Raw genomic sequence first — 14,980 nt, 5'->3', positions numbered from 1 at the left:
CCTAATGACATTGGGTTATACGTTACTGGTGGTTTTGGGGAAATGAAAGCAGAGAAATGTTTGGGTGCGAAGTACAGATGACGAATTTGCACCTCAATGAAAACATAATTTAAGATGTCAGCATAAATGGCTATACCGTTGAAAGCGGCTGGCTTACAACTCCTCACAAGACAGAGCATTTTGTAAAGTTTGCGTTTCATTCGCAACTGATGTAGCTGGTACTGGGAGTCATAGATTAAAAAAAAACTTAACATTTTTTTAATAATTATAAAGATGATGTTAAAACATTCAGTGAATATGAGGCTACATTGTTCCACAAAAATGCTAGGTTAAAGGCAGATTATTTGTTAGATGTTGCCAGTGGAAAAGTTGGAGCAATATATTTTCAGTTGGACTGTTCTACGAAACACGAATCGAAGAAAATCGTCAGAAAATAAAGTCTATAATTGAGACTGCGATTTTATGTGGCATACAAGGCTATGGAGATTCGGAACCAATGGGTAACAATAGAATCAGAATCTAAAGCTAATGAAGGCAACTTTAGGGCTGCTTTGATATACAGACGTTCATCTGGATTATCTTATTGATGTTCATCTGACTGCTCAACTGGCTCATCTGATTGAATATTTAGAAATTTGGGAACAAAATTATACGTATACTAGTCCGGAAGCTCAAAATGAAGTTACGGAGTTTTGTGGCAACCATACAGGAGATCAAGTAGTAACGAAGATTAACATCTCTCGGTGATTCTTGGATGAGATTACACTGTAAGACTTTTACAATAAAATCAGGTCAGTGGTTATCCTAGGCAATGCTCAGTTTTAGCGGATGAAACAGCAGATATTTCAGGCGTAGAGCAGATTTCTATATGTACCAGGGATTTTGAGGAAACTGAACGTCGTACCTTTTTCATCGTACGTAAGATTTTCTTAGTTCTTTTCCCATCCGTAACTGCACAGAATAAAATGCAGCTGCTCCTATTCTATAGCCTGTAAAATATGTAATGCAAAATAAATTTGCATTACATAAGGAGATGATGTTATAATGGGGCAAGAAATATGTGAGGCTGCTATAAAGATGTACGATTGGCCTTGTATTTCTAAACTTGTAATACTTGTACTCTGTAAGGCCCACAGTTTAAATCGCTCTGTCTCCGATGGCGATGAAGTAGTAATTCCAATTTGCGTTGGCACAGTAATTGCAGTATATAACTTTCTTAATACACCCAAAACACAAGGCGCTCTCACAGCAGCAATCAATAAAACGTTACCTGATTCAAATAAAAAATGTCTGAAAATCCAACTCGTTGGGTTGAAAGGCATGATGCATTCATTTTGTTTTGGGATCTGATTATACCAATGGTAAAAACTTTGGAAAGTGTAGCTCAGTGGAAAGGAAGAGAAACCGTTGTTATGGATAGCCATCTGGAATTTGCTGTTAGAAGATCCGAGTATATTGCAGTCTTATATGCTCTGGTCAGGGCAATTTTTCAGCTAGCCTCACTTTGAGAAACCTTTTGCAGAAAGAAGACATAGATTTAGCCTCAGCAATGAAATATACTGAACATATTAGGGTTGTTCAAGTGAAATGAGAAATAATTATGTGAAGACAATCAGACATGTGTCAGCGCAAAAGCTTTGTAGTGATCTGTATGTTGATATCACCACATCTAGAATATCCAAAAGACAGATTCAGCGAAGCAAAATAAAGCCCACCGATACAGGAGAATACTTTTGAGTTTTTGTCTTTCTTGACATTCCTTGACTATATTATATATGAAATTAATGAACCGTTGCTGAAAAACAAAACATTTCTAGAAAGTTTCACGTACCTTTTTCCAGATGGTACCTACTCTCAAATTAACTCTAAGCATCAGGACACAGACGCAACATTTAGAACAAAAATACCAGGAGGATGTATGTTGCAGTAAACTTGTATCACGGAGGGCTTTTGAACTGTAGTAAAGACGAGTAGCCGAGTGTGGGGAAAACATGTGTAGTGCTGAAAATTTATAACAGTAAGAAACTTTCTAAAAATCTCAGTAAACTTTCCTACATCTATTGCTCTGAATGAAAGAACTTTTCTTCTCTTCGATTAATAAAGTCCTATTTGAGAAACAAAATGAGCCGCGATCAAGTAAGCGCATTAGCAATAATACTCAGATGTGATACATCTGTTGATGCAAGATATTTTGGCTCTTCTTAAGCAATTAGTTCGTAAGTGTATTAAAATCTTTTCTAATAAAATGCGATTTTTCTTCACATCAATATTTGTAAAAATACTTTACATGTATACATATATACAATAGATTTAATATTAGAATTTAATTATTAGCTCCTAGGAACATTAAATATTATCTCAATATTATTGTAAATTAAATTAAATTAATATGCAACTCAACCAATTTAGAAGTCTGAAATGTAAATATCAAATTGGTCTAATGAATAGAAACCATTGAAAATTGCTATTAAAGTTCCGTTCAACTTTCTGCATGATACATTACAAAATTATATAAATGAAACAGAAATGTAAAAAATATTTACAGTTGAACAAAATGTAAAAATTAAAATTAGCTTTTCCTTTATCTACCAAAGAAGAATTGACTTTCAAGGGGAAATAATTTTCCACAGCAGTATATGTAAGACAAAATAAAACATGTTTTTTTTAAATTAATGTAATTAGATTTTATAAATACCTTGTTAACGAGCAATCAGCCATTTATAATAAAATTCTAAAAGTTTTCAAATATCAAAATAAATCCAATAAAAATTTTTGTTGAAAATAATAAATAAAGATTGATTTAAAAGTTCTTTATCAAGAGGACAGGCTTAACAGAAAAAAAACCTTATCAGCTATTTTTCTGACCTTCCATCGGACACAGACCCCTTAATACTGATAGTTCGACCTAGTTTGGGTTCGATCTCAGCTCAACGGGCTGGCTGCGTGTTTAGAGTTTTCAATTTTGCCCATGTATAACGTGGATATAAAAAAACTTCCCTCTCTTCCAGGAAGACATCCCTCCTTTCAATCTGATTGCCCTCGTGGCTTTATCATATTCAGATAACCTTACCTAACGAAACCCATCACATAGTTTGTTTACGTGATTACGGCAAAGCCTCGGGGATATCTGCCTAAGGGGGGTGATGCCTTGTGGAGGACTTTCTAAGGGAAACTGGCTCCCAATCACCTAGAAATGGTAATGATTATCTTAAACAGTTAAAACGTAATAAAATAAATAATTAATAAATTAATCATGGCCAATCCCCTAAGTGTCTTTTTTTACATTTTTAATTTTTTACAGTTAAATTAATACAGTTAAACTAATAATAAACAGTCCAAATTAAATTAATAATTTGTTTGCAAAGAATAAAAGACTATTTGATTGTTTTTATCGATGATTCAATAAGAATAATTCACAAGGAGACAAAGGCGAACTTAAGTTTTACAAAGGCATAATGAACAGAATTTAGAGACTTAGGCCTCAGTTAAATAATTATTTTTATTGCATAACAATATGTCATCACAGAGTTCCATTCTTGTCAAGTCTTATCTCAAAAATAATTATTTTAATAGAATTGAAGAGATTAAGGAAAATGTAAGAGACTTAAGCGTAAGGAAAGGGTAAGAGACTTAAAGCGTAAGAGATCTGTGTTCCAAAAGATGACTTTTGCCAAGGAATCAAATAGATATACAAATATGACAAGCATTGTATATACTTAAAAGGGGTGGGTCTTGAAAGCTAAGAACGTTGCTTCCTTCAACTCTCGATCTTGTAAGAAGTGAGTCCTAAAACTTATCAAAGGCGCGCGTATATTTAATAAGTAAGTTATTTTCAATCAAATTTTTAATGATTGTTCATTTAGAATTCTAAACAGGATGTTTGATTTTATGTACCAGGGCAAAAGCCTTTTCTTAGATGCGCGTAGAAAATGGAGAGCTGTGAATTTATTAGAAGATCTAGAGGTTATAGACAGGACAGTTAATTTATTCCGGCTGAAAGTATAATATTCACACAGCGATTGCGTGTTAAATCATCAGATTTCGAAAATATTTAGCGCTCTGGGATTTATATTAATAATTTCATGTCAGCTAGCATTTTCTATATCATTTCCGGGGAAAAAGTGTTTCTAGCGATATTGCAATAGCAGAAATAACTTATACATAGTTCCATAATTGTCATTTCAGTAACAGAAATAACTAATACATAATTAAATAAATGTCACATAAATCATTTATTAATTATTAAATTTCTGGTAGTAGTCAAGAATGTGATTTGAGTTCGAGATTTCTATTAGCGTAGACGCCGACTGGACATTTACATATGTATTTATGTATATTTATACAAAGCATAATAGTTAATAATTAAATCTCTGTGTGCATGCACAGATTTCCTTCATTAAGCAAACTATTCTATTTTAAATCCAGAAAAAAACTTAGTCTGTGATAAAAATTTTGTCAGTTTAAAAAAATACAGAAGCTTATTTTGTGTAACTTTGGAAAGTTACCTTTTATAGCATTTTAGGTGTCCAGCAAAACTTTTGGGTAATTAATATTCAAATTTCTGGTTTGTATTTTCGAATGAAAGGAAGATAATCTTCCTGTTACAGAAAACGGAAGAGAAAATTTCTTATACGTAGTGCTCAAAAATACTTAGTTTCTCAAACCAAATAGTAGTAAATACTTAGTTTCTCAAACCAAATAGTAGTAAATACTTAGTTTCTCAAACCAAATAGTAGTAAATACTTAGTTTCTCAAAAAAATCTTAATTTAGAGAAAACAAAATTTCTTTTACATAATATTTTAATTAAAAAGCATTAGAAATATGCAGCTTTTATAAAAGTTTTAATGGAACACTTATTATTCGTATTGAGTTTCTGAGACAACGTAAATAACAATGTGATCAATAAATATGTCATCGAGAATTAGAAAATAAATTAGCTTGTAGAATTCTAAATAAATGCTTATAAAAGCAACAATTGAAATAATATTCCTATTCGCGCTTTCATGATGCTCGTCTCTTTAATGATTCTGGCACTAACGTTGCCTTTTGCACCTTGTGTACACGAACATAGACAAATAATTGTTCCTTTTCGAAAGCTGGCAGTCCTAAAAGCTCAGAATTTAATGCGTGATGAAATTAAATGAATAATACATTATATTCATAACGCGGGCTAATTTTAATTCTGGTTCAATGAGCCTTGTTAAAGGATCAAATAAAATGTAGCCAAAAAATCAGAAGGATTTTCTGTTTTGGGCATCGTGACGTCAAATAGTTTTCTTTTTATAACCACCATCAATAATTCTACATATTAATAAAATTTGTAGCCTTATTGTAAGACGTTCACGTTTTCGAGTTGCTATTTAAAACAGCAAAGGGAAACAAAAAGGGCCTTCGCATATCACTATTCAAAATTCAATTTCTGTTCTTGGCAAAGTAATGCATACCTGTCAGGACTTTCCGGCCAACAACTTATTTTTCCGCGGGACATTTTCCGGTGTATGCTAATCATTCCAGCTGCTTTCGTTGCCCTGCTGTAAATGCAGGACTCTGTTCGTGTAAACGCTTTCAGTCGCGGAAATAAATTCAGCTCAAAATATTCAGATTTTACGTAGATTTGTAACTCTAGTCAAATTTCTATGCAAAACTAGGATCAAGTTTGCCAGCAGACAATCTAAAGTCCTATTAGCAAATTGCGGGAACATAGAGAAAGATTACGCTTTCTACAATCTGCTATTATTCAGTCATGCTACAGAAATTAATTAAAATTATTTCATCCACTGAGTAGTTGTTATAAAAAATTTTTAATGATGACATAAACCTTACAATGATTTAGATTTTTCACAGTAATTGTTGTTATTCTAAAAGTTTTATATTGCTTGCCACGCACATATTTGGATTTTAATTTATTAGTCCTTGTTATTGTTTTGTGGTATTATCTTTATTATAAATCCTAGTTGAAAACCTTTCACAAAACATTCCACCTAAGGCAGACGTCGCATGTATACCTTGTCATAAATAACGATCTAATTAGCTAATATATATATATTAAATTACTTGCAACAATAATTTCGATTTTGACTAATTGTTATTATTATTATTGTGATTATAAATATTATAGAAATGCCTAATCATAAATTTTCTTCTTTTTCATTTCATAGAAATTATCAACACGTTACCTTATTATTAACAGACCAGTATTCAAATATCGAATGAAACATAAAATCAGGCAAAGCAAAAGAATTCTATGTAGCATATATTTTGACTAAGATTCTATCAATTTTTAAGGTTAACAGGTGCAAGTCCTTCATCATCAGGAGAAAGGAACTTTTACTTTATAATTTTATGTTTTACCTTGGCGTGTTTCTCATCTCTCTTGACAATTATGACCAGTTATTTTCTTTCTCCCAGATAGGCTAGTGCTTACTGACACTGACTACAGAACTGAAACGCTCGAGTTCAAATCCTGGAAGCTATGGATGTCTATAAATGTACAGTGTTTGTACGAGAAGGGGTATTCAAAATATACGGCGAGCCGAAAAATCTCCTCAAGTGGTTTGATGATGGGTAAGAAAGGTGGATGCTCTCCTTCAAAACTGGAGTAGAACTGAGTAAAGTCGTTCTGTCCCCTATATAGTATTCAAGGCCCATGCCAACGTCAGACTCCGTGTTGTATTCCTTGGTACGTCGTGGACTTGTTCTGATTAGATCAGACAACAGAGATTGGTCACAACAATGCCACCACCAGTTAGTTTCTGTCTTCATTCAGACTTTATAGTATATATTACCGAACAAATTTATTCGTAGATATTTGAAGTTGAATAAAAAGCAAAATTGTAAAATGTATGTTTAAAGTGCAAAAGCTTATTCCAGAGCTCTTGGGACTTCATGAAATTCACAACAAAAAATGAATAGTGATGCTTCTTGAAGGCCTTCAATATTCATGAAGCCCATAAGCCCTAATCAATGACAATATATCATTAATATCCCCATCAACTCTTTTCTGCATATCTTACCACGACAGTTTTCTTATTTCCTTTCATTTAGTTCATGCCTTACGATATTCAAAATTGATTATGTAATTTTTGATAGACTTAGAGTGTTCCTGAATCAATTACAATATATTAAACTTGATTTTTTAAGTAACTCTTATTTTTCTCATATTATTAATTTATCTATCACATTGTGTTAAAAATTTTGGCTCAAGCTATAAAGTATCTTATGCTAATTAACATATTATCCTTCTATTTGTAGAGTCCCTTCTTCTTTTTACCAGCTCTCACCGAGATATAAATGAGAAACGGGTGTTTAAGAACAGGATTCTTGGAATTTTTAAATACTTTGTGATATTGCTGTTGAATTGAATTTTATGTGGTTAAGTGTGGAGATCACGATATTTAATAAATAAAGGTAACACACAAAACGTTAAAAAAAAACTGCCCTTCGGCGTAGTATAAAATCTGAAAGGTTTTAGATTTTTTTTAAACATTTAATGATGTATTTCAATGAGTGAATGATAAAATCTTACCTAATGCTATAGTATTTTGACAAATAGAAGGAACGTAAGAAAATCTTGCTAAAAGATGTATAACTATTCTTTCTTTCCCAAAACCTGAGAATTATTTCTTTTAATAAGCTTTTGGATATCTTGAGACATGTTGATCGCACTAGTGATTTTCAAAACACAGGCTGACTGTCTTTTGCCCGTATCTCTCTGGACACTTGTTTCTTTCCGTTCGTCAGAAAAGTTGTTCACACTGACACGTTCTACTTATCTTGGAAATAACGTATGCTGCAAATTTGCAGCTTTTGGAGAATCATGTAGGTAATATTTTTAAATGCAGTTAAGTAACACATTTCAGTGAATCTTTGCTTGACAGCTGAATCGCACTGAATTTCTTTTAACAAGCTTGTAGGTTTTAGACGTCGTTCTGAGGAAATACTTTTGTAAAGCGACCCTTGAGCCCCGAGTTTTACATGCCTGATCTGTATTATGCGGAAGCATGATAAGGATTTAGAGATTATACCTTAACTGACTCACCAGATCGCATGAAACTGTGGGGATTTTCCAGATTTTGAAACTAGTATAATTTTTATATGATTTATACGATTCATAAAAACTTTGATGTAATAAATTATTATTGCTCTTTAATTCTCAGCAAACCTAAAAAATCTGCATTATCTTAATGATATTAAGTGTTATGCAAATCGAAGAAAGAATATGGAAGACTTAGAGACGAAAACTGTATTCACATTTCGAAAACGAAATAAAAATTTAGATAGATCTTAAGAAAATGAGTTTTGGGATTTTCTAAGGTTGGTGTTGGTGTATTTAATTATGGCAAAGCACACGAGGGCTATCTGCCTAAAGGGAGGGATGCCTTTCGTGGAGGACTTTCTAAGGGAAACTGGCTCGTATACACGTTACACATGGGGAAAACCACGAAAACGCCCATGCAGCCAGCCCGTTCGCGGGATTCGAACCTCAGACCGAACTACCAGTGTTCAGCGTCTTTACCGCTCGGCCGCTGGTGGGCTCTTCTAAGGTTGGAGGTAACTGGATTATTAATTCGCGACAAAGCATGCTTATGAACATTAAGTATGTTGATGCCCATCGATAACTTCAAAAATATTTAAAAATTTAATTTAAGAATTATTTGTATGGTTCCAATTTAGTTAAATTTCAAAGTCTATAACTTTTCAGACACACATACAACTTATCACCTTATCTTACTTTTAAAATTCACTAGACACAAACTCAGAAGAAGATTGAAAATACACCTTTTCATTAAAGCAGTTAATGTTTGCCCAAAATTGATAGCAGTAATAGAAAATCAAATCTAACTTTTAATAATAATTAAACTAAATTTTTCAGTTGCACGTAAACTAAGGGGGACCTTAGTTTACGTGCAACTGAAAAATAGTGCTCCGATCAAATTAAAATACAAAATGCAGAATAACATGCAACTAAATATACTTTGGCTCAGGCCTCAAAATTTTCCCGAAACAGTTACCGCTTGCTAAAATAAAGCAAACTAAGCGATTCAAATCAACAATAAACTGCCGCAGAGAAACCGGTATAGCGATAACTGGGAAAGGCTCTTTCTTTGGATTCCAAGAAATACTACTCTCAAACATATTGACTAATTTGCATCCTGGAGGAAGCTGACGAAGGTAGAGGGGAAAATAAAGGTAAAATAATAATGTTATAAGGTATTTTCACCCTTCTTTCTGCATGCCTTCATGGTGTAACTGTAAGCACACTCGCCGGTGCTCGGAAGTTCCGATCTTCGAATCCTGGCGATGGTATTGTGGCTTCCTTTAAAAATTCTCAGCTTCAGAAAATTCTAAAATTAATCTAAAAGTGGCGCTCGAACTAAAAGGTAGTGTATGATATGGGTTTGGTGATTGCATCCACTAACTCCAGGTTGTCCTTTAAAAGGGATAGTGTAGGCATTTTTACTCTTCTTTTCACAAGCCTTCGTGATCCAAATTTATAAGACTGTAATGTATTTTGCAGTAATTGACAAAAAACAAATAATTTTCTTAGTAAAACATAAATTTTATTTTTAGTTTACGGAGATAGATAATTTTGGTACAATTCTTTAGTGGCAAAATTTTCATACAACTACTACTAGCTCCACGTTTCGGCCACGTTGTTTCTCTGTTAATTAAACTTGCTATTTTATGGCGGTGCGTATTAATGCCGGTTAGTCTGGGATAGTGGTGTTAGCCAAGAGCCGACTATGCGTTAAATTATCTCTGTTCGGCTGATTTACTCAACTTCTTCTTTAGGTTGGTTTTGTCAGGTATCAGATGCCTCAGCTAAATAGCATTTTGTGCCAAACACGCTAAATCCAATGCTTCCTAGCTCAGTTTATTTGGATGGCCTGTACTCCCTGTGTTCATAAAGTCTGTATTCCCTTAATTTAGAGCTCAGGTGGATAGAAAGGTAGGGGCAAAGCCCACATTTTTTCCATATTTTATTCGTTATCAGAAGGTCAAGGTCACTAACATGTTCCTCCGATAAAAGTTTTTTCAAGATGTTCCTCAATGAGTACAGTCATCTTGACCCCCATAAGAGCCTCCCTAAAAGCATAACCTACAGGTATATCTCTTTTGTCAGTCTTGGAAGCTGTATTCTTCTCCAACCTTTGAAACTGCCTATTTTTCACCTTTTTCCTTGGCTTTTTGAACCTAAGTATCTTTGGCAATTTTCAATTCTTGGGCGCGTTCCTTTTTATTTTTTGGGAGTAGAGTCTCCGGTCATTCTCTGTTTGATTCTGATTTTAACTAGAGAGGCAGTCATGTTTTTAACTGCTTCCTGCCCTTCTCCAGATGTTGACTGAGTAACTTGAGTAAAGGTCATTTCTACTTCACTCGATGAAAGATTCATTTCAGCTCCTTCAACTGATTTCCTATCAGTTTCCTTGTTTTGAGAAGAAAGGTCTACCCAGGACCGACTTAACCTAATAATTGGGGCTCGGGGCAAACCTTCTTTGCCCCTCCCTGCTTCACTGATTCAGTAATGAAGAACCGAATTTTATGGTGGTGTTTAAATGTTTCACCTCATTACAGATATATAACAAGAAAATTAACTAGAATCTAAAATAGCTATAAAGTCCTCCCTCCCCTAATGGTCAGAAGAAATATCGTTCTGTCCATTTTATTGATTTTCTAACAATTTCATGTCCATCATTAAAAGGATATAGTACATCTGAAAAACCAAAACTTGACTGATATTTTATTAAAAAAAAGTTCATTAAAAATGGAAACTTAAAATAAACTTTCTTTTGATTTGGGCCCCCCTCTGATGTGCAGGCCCAGGGCAACTGCCCCATATGCCTCTGCCTTAGTCAGGCTCTAGGTCTACCTCAGAAATTTTACCTACAAAATCGGAATGCTTAGTTATATTGAGATTTTCCCCATATATAATTAAGGGAAAAAAGTGAAAGATAGGAAAGGTTCACCCAGTATTGCCTGTTGTTGTTAAATAAGACAAAATACTCTAGAAGTTTCCAGGCTTTGTAGAGGCTCCGTTAAGACATTATAACCGCAGTGTCATTCACACTAGGCATGGGTCACATAACACCAGGGTTACGGGAGGCTATTCGCGGCTTTTTATTTATTATTCGGAGCTATGCTGTCAGATAATACAGGACATCCGGCTATTCGCCATCTGCCGAGGCACCTAGTAGTCTTTCACAATCCAGGTACTCAACTTAGGATTAGTTTTAATTTTACGTTTTCTATTTTGAGTTGCCGCCAAAATTATTGGCGAGGATATTTATGCACCAGGGATGCCATCTGTTCATATTGTTCTTGAGTTCAGTAAAAGGGTCTTTTCACCCTTCTAATGCCTTATTAATGATAGAACTTAACTTAGCGGATAGTTACTTCACAGTTCAAGTTAAGATCTCGCCTCCAAATAACTTTATTTTAGCTAGAATCTTACAATATATTGTAAATATTGATAGAAAGGATATCAGAAGGGAAGTCGTTACAATTGTATTCTAGCAGACATCCCCTTCCTGAAATAAACTGTTCCTGCCAGCACGTAAGCTCTCAAACCGCTAAACATTAGTAGTCCGGTCCAGAATCAAATCCTAGAGAACAAGCTAGCAAGACGGTCTTTTTATGTTTTTCTCTATGTGCAGACAAGCAGTTTCCCTTCAAAACTCTTCCAAACGGCATCTCTCCCCTTACGCCTCTTCAGCTTTGCCATAATCTAAAAATTACAATCCTAAATTAAATTTAATAGAATATGCAATAAAGAATTTAAATTATTAATACGTGGACACCACATGACGTCCATATCCGGCAGTTTAAAGTATACACATATTTTGTTGTACATTATTTAAACTTATATCCTCAAATTATTCTAACTTAAATAATCAATCCATGAAGGCAAGTTGGAAATGACATCAAAAATTTAAATTTTTTAAATTAAATATCCCGGTCGATGATATGGCCATACAGGAGCCAAACTTTTTATAATTTAATTTTTTTTTTCATAACGAATATAAAACTTTCCCAAATATGAGTATAGAAATCGGAAGATTGCATTCAAAATTAGATTTTGTTATTTGCAGAAACTAACTATTTTTAATTTTACATTGTCAAAATTCCGTCTATATTTCCGTCATTTAAAACGCTTCTATGATTCCAAGTATATGACTACGACCACCAATTGCAAAAATAAAGGCCGAGTAAGGAATTCTAAGCCGGGCAAGGGGCTAAGTGTATATATATATATATATATGTGTGTGTGTGTGTTTAGTATTGACAGTTGAAATAAAAAAGGCAGGTGCACAACTAGATATTACAGCAGTCCCATATACAAAATTTCAACTTTGTACAGCAAATCGTTTTTGAGATATGTGAGATACATACGTACATACAAACGTGACGACAAAAAAATTTCTTTTGAATTCACTTTAAACCCATTTCACAATCCGTTTTGGGAAAAAAACAGTCCTTTGTTCTGTGCGTATGTATAGACGCGCAAAAACAATCGTCCAAATGGATTCCAGAACTGTCAAAATGGATATTCCCTTTGAAGTATGACACTCTTTCAGTATTGCAGCAGTTTGTAATAGAACGATTCGCAAAACTAATTGTATTCATCATTTTTCAAAGTTTTCGGTTTAATGTTTTCACAATAATGGTATTTTGACATACCTTCCTTCACGATCTCTGCTTTCCTTTATTATCCTACAATTATCTCTGCATGTTTGTTTTTCGTGTAAATCTTAATTCTCCCCTTCTGTGTCTACATTAACTGAGAGTTTGTTAAACAAATAATATAAGGATATGCATAGCGCTAATATATACAGAATAGCTTTGAAGATAAGACATCACATACATTAAAGCAACTCGCCCCCCAGCTATGTCTATGAATTGCTTATTCACAGTTTCCAGATAGGAAAGGTCAATCAGAGCCAGTAGACACGGCAATCCGTTCGTTTCTCCGTTTGTCTAACCCTGCAGGAAATTGAAAGTCAAAGCAGTAATAATATCATTAGATTTCAATCTACGGCATTCATGCAATAGACCAACCATATGCCAGGCTGAATTTCTGAGGTTTAATTTGGATGAGAGATTCAAATAACATACGACTTGAACACCTGGATGAAACAATTCGTAGTCTGAGACCGTTAAAATGCGTATCGTAGTATTTCAGTGACTATAACTATTTCACTTAGATTCACTCAGACAGCGCTAATCACGAATAATTTATTTAAATTACACTAGATAGCAATGTTTATATAAGTACATAAAGGCCCAATACATTGAATCAATTCTTGGAGTTCCTTGAGAATGTTTGAGATAATAATCATTCATGATCTGAGCTTCGTTTCGTATACAATACAGAATCCTTTTACCCTGTGCATTTTAAGTATTTTGTAACGATTGTTATATCCTTATATAACTTTGCTGTTTCAGAAAGCACAGTTCTATTCGCGACTATCATTAGTAACGAGTGCTATATTACTGTATTTTCTAGCCTATTTCCCCTCTTTGTTTAATCTTATTTTATCTTCCGAAAATCGAGAAGGAAAATTAATTCTTATATATATTGTTAAAATAAGTGCATAACAAATGAAAAGTAGTCATGGATAAACTACAGGTAACTATCACACATAATTATTTCTTTAAAAGGTGTGATGTGGTGTATTTAATTATGGCAAAGCATATTAGGGCTATCTGCCTAAGGGGATGGATGCCTTCGTGGAGGACTTTCTAAGGGAAACTGGCTCGTATACACGTTACGCATGGAGAAAACCAATTTCTTTAAAAGAAACCTATATTGTAATAAGAATATATATTAATATTGATATTACAATACCTGGCGAATACTAAGCCGATATCTGTAGGGTACCTAACAGTAAATAAGCCGAACCTTTGCACAGCGGCTCTATTACCTTGTAAAGGCACAGGAATACCTCACATGAATTAGTCTTGATGACAGTTCCCGAGAAGAAAGTTAGAGACACGAATGATAAGGCAGCGAACAAAAGAGCCCGATGTCAAAAGATCGAACACATCAGCAGGGGATAAGGTCACAATGAGCAGGAATGTAAATAATAAAAGTAAGGTGAAATTAAATATTTGGAAAGCTTTTAAGTGTGAGAGCAACTATCAAGTCCCGGTTGCTTAACGAAGATCTGCACAAAATGCGTTTCAAATAATAAATGCAAGGAAAAATAAAATGGATAAAATGCTCAAACCAAGATTCAAATACAAAGAATAAAACTGAATAAAAATAAAGATAACCAAGGGAATAAAATTTACCAATAAACTAGACCTCAGAGGAAAATCATGTGTATAATAGAGGAAAGGGAAAATTATGTGAATCTTTTTTAATTTTCAGAAATCTAGCGCTAAAACGATAGGAGGAAAAATAAGAGAGAAAATACGGTATTCAAAATATTCATAGAAATTAATTGATCACAGAACGACTTTCTGATTACTTAACGAATAGTTTATTACATTTTGTTTAATGTTTCTCATATTTTTTAGAAATAATTACAATTATCTATATATTGTTTTATTGAATTTGCATCACGAATTTCGGAAAACGTTGGATGACTATAGAGAACATCTAGTAAATTGCTAAATAGAATACATTATTTTACTGAAACTCATTAACAGTATGATATAGCTTTTCTGTCTTTAACCAGCGGGTATTATAATTAGGACAAGGCCATATACTAATTACATCTCTAAGCACTGTAATGTAGCGGAAATGGTATAAAACTTACCTAAGACTCAAGAGAGTCTTTTACTTTCCATAAATACAATGTTCGAGAAACGGCTACAAAAAATTGACAAAAAAATCCACATTTACTAACAGAAATGGAAAAAAGCTCTTTGAGTTTTGCTTTTTTCATCATAGCTCATCTCATGACAAATTCGGACAATATTGGATGACTGATTATTTAGGTTTAAAAGAGAAAGATCACTATTCACATTAGAGTT

Source organism: Stegodyphus dumicola, chromosome 10 (assembly GCF_044657685.1).
Source record: "Stegodyphus dumicola isolate Sdum_Otavi_A_Nest chromosome 10, ASM4465768v1".
Lineage (NCBI taxonomy): Eukaryota > Metazoa > Arthropoda > Arachnida > Araneae > Eresidae > Stegodyphus > Stegodyphus dumicola.
Note: the sequence above shows the minus strand (reverse complement) of the source record.